The sequence below is a fragment of the Arachis hypogaea genome, chromosome 7, assembly GCF_003086295.3.
Source record: "Arachis hypogaea cultivar Tifrunner chromosome 7, arahy.Tifrunner.gnm2.J5K5, whole genome shotgun sequence".
Lineage (NCBI taxonomy): Eukaryota > Viridiplantae > Streptophyta > Magnoliopsida > Fabales > Fabaceae > Arachis > Arachis hypogaea.
In genome coordinates, this window is record NC_092042.1 from 25,016,259 (window position 1) to 25,023,296 (window position 7,038).

The window sequence follows — 7,038 nt, forward strand, 5'->3', positions numbered from 1 at the left end:
GCAAGAATTTATATACACACATTGAAAGATATCGGTGCTTGGATCATTTCAAAGGTTGTGCTGGATCATTCACACCCCTGCTGTCCAAGTAAAGCAGAGATGCTCAAACAGCACAGGGAACTAAGCATGTCCATTCGTCGTACAATAGAGAATAACGAGGAGGCCGGTATCAGACCAAGCAAAACCTACCAATCATTTTTTGCGGCTGCCGGGGGTCACCGCGAGTTAAATTTTATCGAAAAGGACGTGAGGAATTACATTACCAGGGAAGTGCGGAATGTTTCCGAATAAGAAGATGCAAAGGAATTCGGGAAATATTTGTTAAGAATGAAAGAGAAGAATCAGAATTTCTTTTTTGAGCTTGAACTCGAGGAGTATCAATCGATTAAGCTGGCTTTGTGGGCCGATGCAAGAAGTAGAGCTGTCTTTGAGTATTTCGGAGACGTCATTTCATTTGACACCACCTACAATACAAACAGGTAACAAACTACCCCTGTTTATGATGCTAAATTAATGTATTTTTATGAATCCGCAGCAGAGGTGTATATTGGCTGTTTCTTTGGGTGTATACGAAGCATTTGTTGGGGTGTACGTAATGAGTTTGCATTCTGCAATATGGTAATTTGTTTCAGGTATAATTTGGTCTATGGTTCTTTTGTCAGGGTGAATCACCACGGTCAGTCAACACTTCTCGGATGCTCTTTGATGAAGAACGAAGAAATTGAATCATTCAAATGGTTATTTCAATGCTGGCTTCATTGCATGGGAGGAAACGCTCCGAAAGGGTTTCTCACCGATCAGTGCGCATCAATGAAAAGGGCTTTAGAGGCCTGTATGCCAACAACAATTCACCGTTGGTGTATTTGGCACATCATGAAGAAGATTCCAAGCAAATTAAATGGGTACAAGGGACATGCCGATATTGAACAAGAAATGAGCCAAGTTGTTTGGAACTCTCATAGCAAAGACTCATTCGATAGGAATTGGAATGATTTTCTGCTGAATTTTGGTCTTGCGGACAACAAGTGGCTTTCAGGTAATGTTTGTTTAAAATCTGCAGCAGAGGTGTAAATTGCATGTTTTATCGGGTGTATTCACAGTCTGTGTTTGGGCGTATTCTGCAGATCTGTATGAAGACCGTCATATACGGGTTCCTATCTATCTGGATCACCATTTTTGGGCAGGGATGAGAAGCACACAAAGGAGCGAGAGCATGCATTCATTTTTTAACAAGTTTATCACCCGGAACAGCTCGCTTATTCAGTTCGTCAAACAATACGATAATTGCCTCGGAAGCAGGGAGCAAGCAGAGAGAGAATCAGATGCTGCAGATTTTCATATGGTCATACCGTGTGCAACCAAATCCTCCATTGAAGCTCAGTTTCAAGATGCGTACACTCATGCAAAGTTTAGGGAAGTCCAAGCGCAATTCAGAGGAAAGGCGAATTGCATCACCAGATTAAAGAATTCCGCTCTAGGCTATTCAGTATACGAAATTGGAAAACAAGTTTCCAGCTCAATATTCAATAAGTTCGTGGTTACTTACGACTCAGTTGCAGCCGAGGTAAAATGCCAATGCTTATTATTCGAGTCGAGAGGGATACTGTGCCGTCACGTACTAAGCGTGTTAAGCTTTGAACAAGTAAGCCAAGTGTCACCTAGATATATACTAGAACGATGGAGCAAGAAGGTAAAGAGGCGACACATACACATCAAGAGCAGCCACAACGAGCCACTGATGGAGCCAAGAAGCAAGAGGTTCGACCAATTGGTTTTTCGTTCGCAAAATATTTGTGAATTTGCATCCGAATCGGAGGAGCTGACTGCAATTCTGCACCGTGCGTACGATAACGTCATGGCCGAGATGGAATCATTAAAAGCCAAAAGGAAGGGGACATCTTCTTTATCCCACGAAGACGCCAACTTGGAATCCGTTAACGAGCTTCAAAGCCCGCCAATGATTCGAACAAGAGGACGTCCAAAAAATAGGCTAGGTTCAAAGTTGGACAAACAGATTGCAAATGCCACAAAGAAGAAGAAAACGAAAGTTTTAAGCGAGGTAAAAGTAATGTTCTTTAAATTTGTGGCGATTGAGTTTATTTTTCTCGTTAATAGTTTAGTTAATGTGTGAGTGCTATATTCAGATAAACCTGTTTGATGCTGCATCAGCAGTGCATTCAAATTCCAGCCAATATCAAGGACACGTTATGAATAATCAGTTCAGGGTACCAACAGCAGGGGATAACTCTTTGGGTGTATAGTTTTATAGAATATGGGTGTAAAAGCACTGTTCTTTTGGGTGTATTTTTGTTAATTCACAATTTACATATAGATACATATATAGATACATATAGAACAAAAGCTGTAAAAATTCTCAGGTTATGGGTGTATATTTGATTTGATGTTTTTCTTCATATTTTAGTACTTGTAATTCATACATTTTGAATACATCACAGACAGTTTGGGTGTATATTTTAGGCAATCTTGGGTGTATTATTAGACTTGTGTTGGGTGTAACAGTTTATAATTTGCGTTTATATATGCCTTGATTTTTTCCTTCATATTTTACCACCTGTAATACAACTTTTGAATACAGCACAGACAGTTTAACAGCACAGATAGTTTAACTATGGAAAAAAATATACATGGAATAGAAGTTGTTGATAAATGGCAAATATTTACAGCATTTGTTCAATTTACAAACTACCCAGCAGTTGGATTACGCAGTTTCTATATCAGCAGAATTTATCTGACAAAACGGACTCAATAATACAGAGGATGGCTTCGACAGCCTTATAGCATTACTCTCTCTAATTGCCTGATCTCTTTCTTTATTCATCTCACTCAATAGTATCCGCGAAGCATACTCCACTCTATAGTGGTCCACCTCCTCCTACAATTAAAAAGTATATTCTGTTTAAACAGCAATATTAATTCAGTAAAGTAATACAGAGTTATATAGTTCTAAAGACAGTTACCTGTGGCCAATTATCCCATTCATACTTCCCCTTTTTAATGTTTTCCGGCTCAATTAACTCAAGCCACTTCATAACGTAGATAGCGCAGTCATAGCTAAAAACGAAGAAAATAAATTACAAATCTCATTTACGAAAGTTTAATGTTCAGAGTCACAAATTTATACCTTGATTTTTGGCCTGATATTTTAACATATGATGCTTTAATTTCCTTCTCCTTCTCGCCTTTCTTCAGAGGTTCCCCGCCGGCATATGTTATCAATTTTGAAAATACATATCCCTTAAATACCAAAACAAATCAGTAATACACCCGAATGAATGCACAAGATACACCCAACTGAATGGACAATATACACCCAACACAACTAACGAAATAGACCTATCTATTAAAGTAATGAAGACAGAGGCAACTTACAGTGAATTTATTAAGCTGCTTTCTCTCTTAGCTTGGAGCTTTTTTATGTAGCGGGTCAAGTATATGACATCTCCGCTTCGTTGTATCTATCAGCCATAACCACCAATGGCCCGAGTAGCAAACAGATGCAAAAATCTGAAGGATTGCCACATTTCAACAGTGTGTTATTTTATTTGGCATATAAGTAAAGAAGCGTACTAACAAATTTAGCAAATGAAAACTTACATATGGATGCGAAGTTAATTTTTTTGCATCTATGAAGGGAATAAAACTCGGGTAGTCTTCCACCCTGAATTCTTTATTTGTTTTCGGTGATGTGAATTCCCCGTTTGGGTGATCCGAAAGGGCCATGTTCTGCAACAATTGCGAAACAAGAAATGAAATACTGAAAATACACCCAAGTGAATACTTTAAATACACCCAAATGACTACACAAATTACACCCAATCGAACGTAAAAAATACACCCAAATCAATACAGAAAATACACCCAAAGTTCGTAGAAGTAACACTTACCACAATATCGGGGGGGTGGGGGGGACAGTATATTTGTTCTTGAAACCTTTTTTCATTTTTCTGGTTGAAGATGAGGCAGATGGCAGATACAATCTAGAAATATATGCCGAAATCAATTTTACATTAATAAACATTGCAGTTGACTTTGGTGTAAAAACATTACTGTTATTCTAATATTACCTCAGATTCTATATAACTTTTTGCCTGGAGGGATGCAAGGTGCATTCTAATCAAAATGTATTCATCTTGGGCAATCAGAGTGCACATGTGCTCATACTCGTTAGTATTTCCATCTGCGTCTGTCTTCAGTCGCGTCCCCCAGATGTAGCACTTTTGTTTCATATCATCCGTAATCTGATTTATTCATCTCAGGAGTTTCAAACTTCCCAGAACTTTCTCCCCCAGTCTCCCTTTGAATTTGTAGACTTTTGTTTTTTCCCTTCGCCGCACTGCTTGCTATTTTTTGGACCAAATTGTCTAATTGTTCTAGCAAATTTGCAGCTTCTGGAGATTTCGCCCTTTCTGTCTCCTGCGTTGACGCTCCCTCCTGGCTTGAATCAGTTAAGCCAAGGCTGAATGATGGCACTGGATCTGTTTTAGGAACATAGGATGCTGTCAGTGCCATCATCATAAGGGCAGCAACGTCTTCTGCGGCTGGATGACTGCGTCATCATGTATAACGTATTATAAGAATAAGAATATACGGATGATAAACAAAGATTGATTTTAGTCTGATGAACTTACATTTTAGTTGGAGCTAGGGGAAGCGTGGGTGTGGTTTCTTGAAGTTGTTGGGGGGGGGTTTAGGAGTGCTGCACAGTTACACAAAATTAATCATGACGTAAAAAAAATAAATCAGGAACAATATACACCCAAACTGTTACCAACTATACACCCGAACTTTAACACAATATACACCCAATACTATTTCTTACGTTTCTGTAGTTCCTTCTATCTGAGGTAGAGGAGTTGGTTCAAAATCTGACTCAGGTGTTTCTTGAAGTTCCGGCACAGTGGTTGTTTGGGACGCCGGCACAAAAACTTAAATCGGGACTCTAAACAAGGAGAAAAATGAAAGGTTAACAACGCCTTTGAAAATAATAAGGTTATAAGGTTGAAATATTCTTGAAAAGCTCACATTACAAGCACATCCGACGGTGTCTGTTCCCTCACAACCATCATATTCGAATCAGCCAGACTCAACCTCACCCAAAGAAAGTCAAAAAATACACCCGAACAATTCAAAAAGAAGACAGGCTTTGTTTTTTGAGAACTTACATACTTGCAGTTTTTGCTTTTTTTTTCTGCCTTTTTTTTCTTGAATAAAATAATAAAGAGTTTTTTTTCTAAAAAAAATATATACAGAATTAGAAGTAGAAGGTAATAGAAGAACAAAAGTAACGGTTATTTGAAAGAGAAATTACATGCTCTCTGACGACTGGTTTACACTACTCTATTCTGTGCGTCCTTGAGAGGAAGGATCATCACTTCCCAAGTTCACAGCCGGTATTCTAAACAGATTTCATGTTATTCAGACAAAATAAGATACAGGTATAAAATACACCCAAATGAATGCACAAGATACAACCAACCGAATGGAAAATATACACCCAACAAACGAAATATCCCAACTTAATAAACAACATACACCCAACTTGATCAACAAAATACACCCAAATGGTTCCACAAAATACACCCAAATCATGATAACAAGATTTTATTAAATAAAGTTTCCTACGTTTCAGAGGAGACATAGCGACCTTCTGTCGATCGCAGGTCAGCTTGGTTCTCCCTGCGAAACAAGAAACAATTATTAGTAAAGAAAACACACTAAAATCTGATATTTCATATCTCTCACTACATTCATAAAAGAAGATGTTAACAAAAATAATTACGATGATAGACGGTAATATAGCTTACGAGGTACTGTACCCATCAAAGTATTGATCTTCTTCAGGAGGTGAATCCTCCACAACAACTTTTTTCTTTTTTGGTTGTGTTCTGGGTGGAAAAAAAAGAGTAACAATCAGAAATAAAAAATTAATTTTATCACAGAATATTATCCAAAGAAGTGCTTACTTTTTTGGTGTTGTTTTTGTCTTTTTCTTTTTCTTTTCCTTCTCCACCGGTGATGATTCTTCGCTCCTATAAGTTAATAATAGACACTTCAGTTAATACACGAAATCTTTATAATGAAGCCAAAAGAAAGGAGTAATAATTTCAGGACATTACTCATCACTTGATTCAGATTCAGATTCTGAATCAGAATCTGACTCCTCTTGACTCTTCTTTCTTTTTCTGGACTCCATTCTGGAAGGCAAAAAATCATTATTTAGAACATACTAAAATACACCCAAATGAATGCACAAGATACACCCAACTGAATATACAATATACACCCAACGCAGCAAACGAAACACACCCAGCTTAATAAACTACATACACCCAACGTGATCAACAAAATACACCCAACTCGAAAAAGAAATTACACCCAAGTATGGTACTTACTTTTTCCCCTTTTTGCTGGGGTGTTTTCTTCCTGAATCCTCTGAGTCTTCTTGAGTCTCAGACTCAGAGGTAGAACTGTCACTGTCAGTAGTTGTTTCTGTCTCCGAAGACGATGTTGAACTCACCTTCCTTTTTTTTGTTTTTTTGATTTCTTGTTTTTTTTCTTTTTTTTTTCATTTTTTTTCATTTTTTCTCTTGTCTCCGCCATCTTCACAATCCCCTGAAATATTAGATATTTTAGTTAGTAGCATTCAGGTAAATAAAATACATCCAACATATTATGTTTACTTACCAAAATTTTCTCTCTTTCTGCAGTTATTCTTTCCACCAACTGCTCCTTACTCCAGTTGGCAATCCATGGTTTTGGTGGTCTTTCAGCCCTCTTCTTTCCTTTGTTTTTTGAAAGATGAAAGTAAATTATCATCAGGGCAAAGAGGCAGCCATCAATTGCCTTCTTCTTTTTCTCCTTGTAGTCTGTGATGCCCTTGACGATGAAGGTCAAAACATGCCCCCTCCAGTTTCGCTCCGTGATGCTGTCCATCTGAAAAATTGGAGGCAGGTGGATAGGCGAGATTTTGTTTATCGTCGTTGGCAAAAGAAACGCCATCTGTATATAGAGGATGAA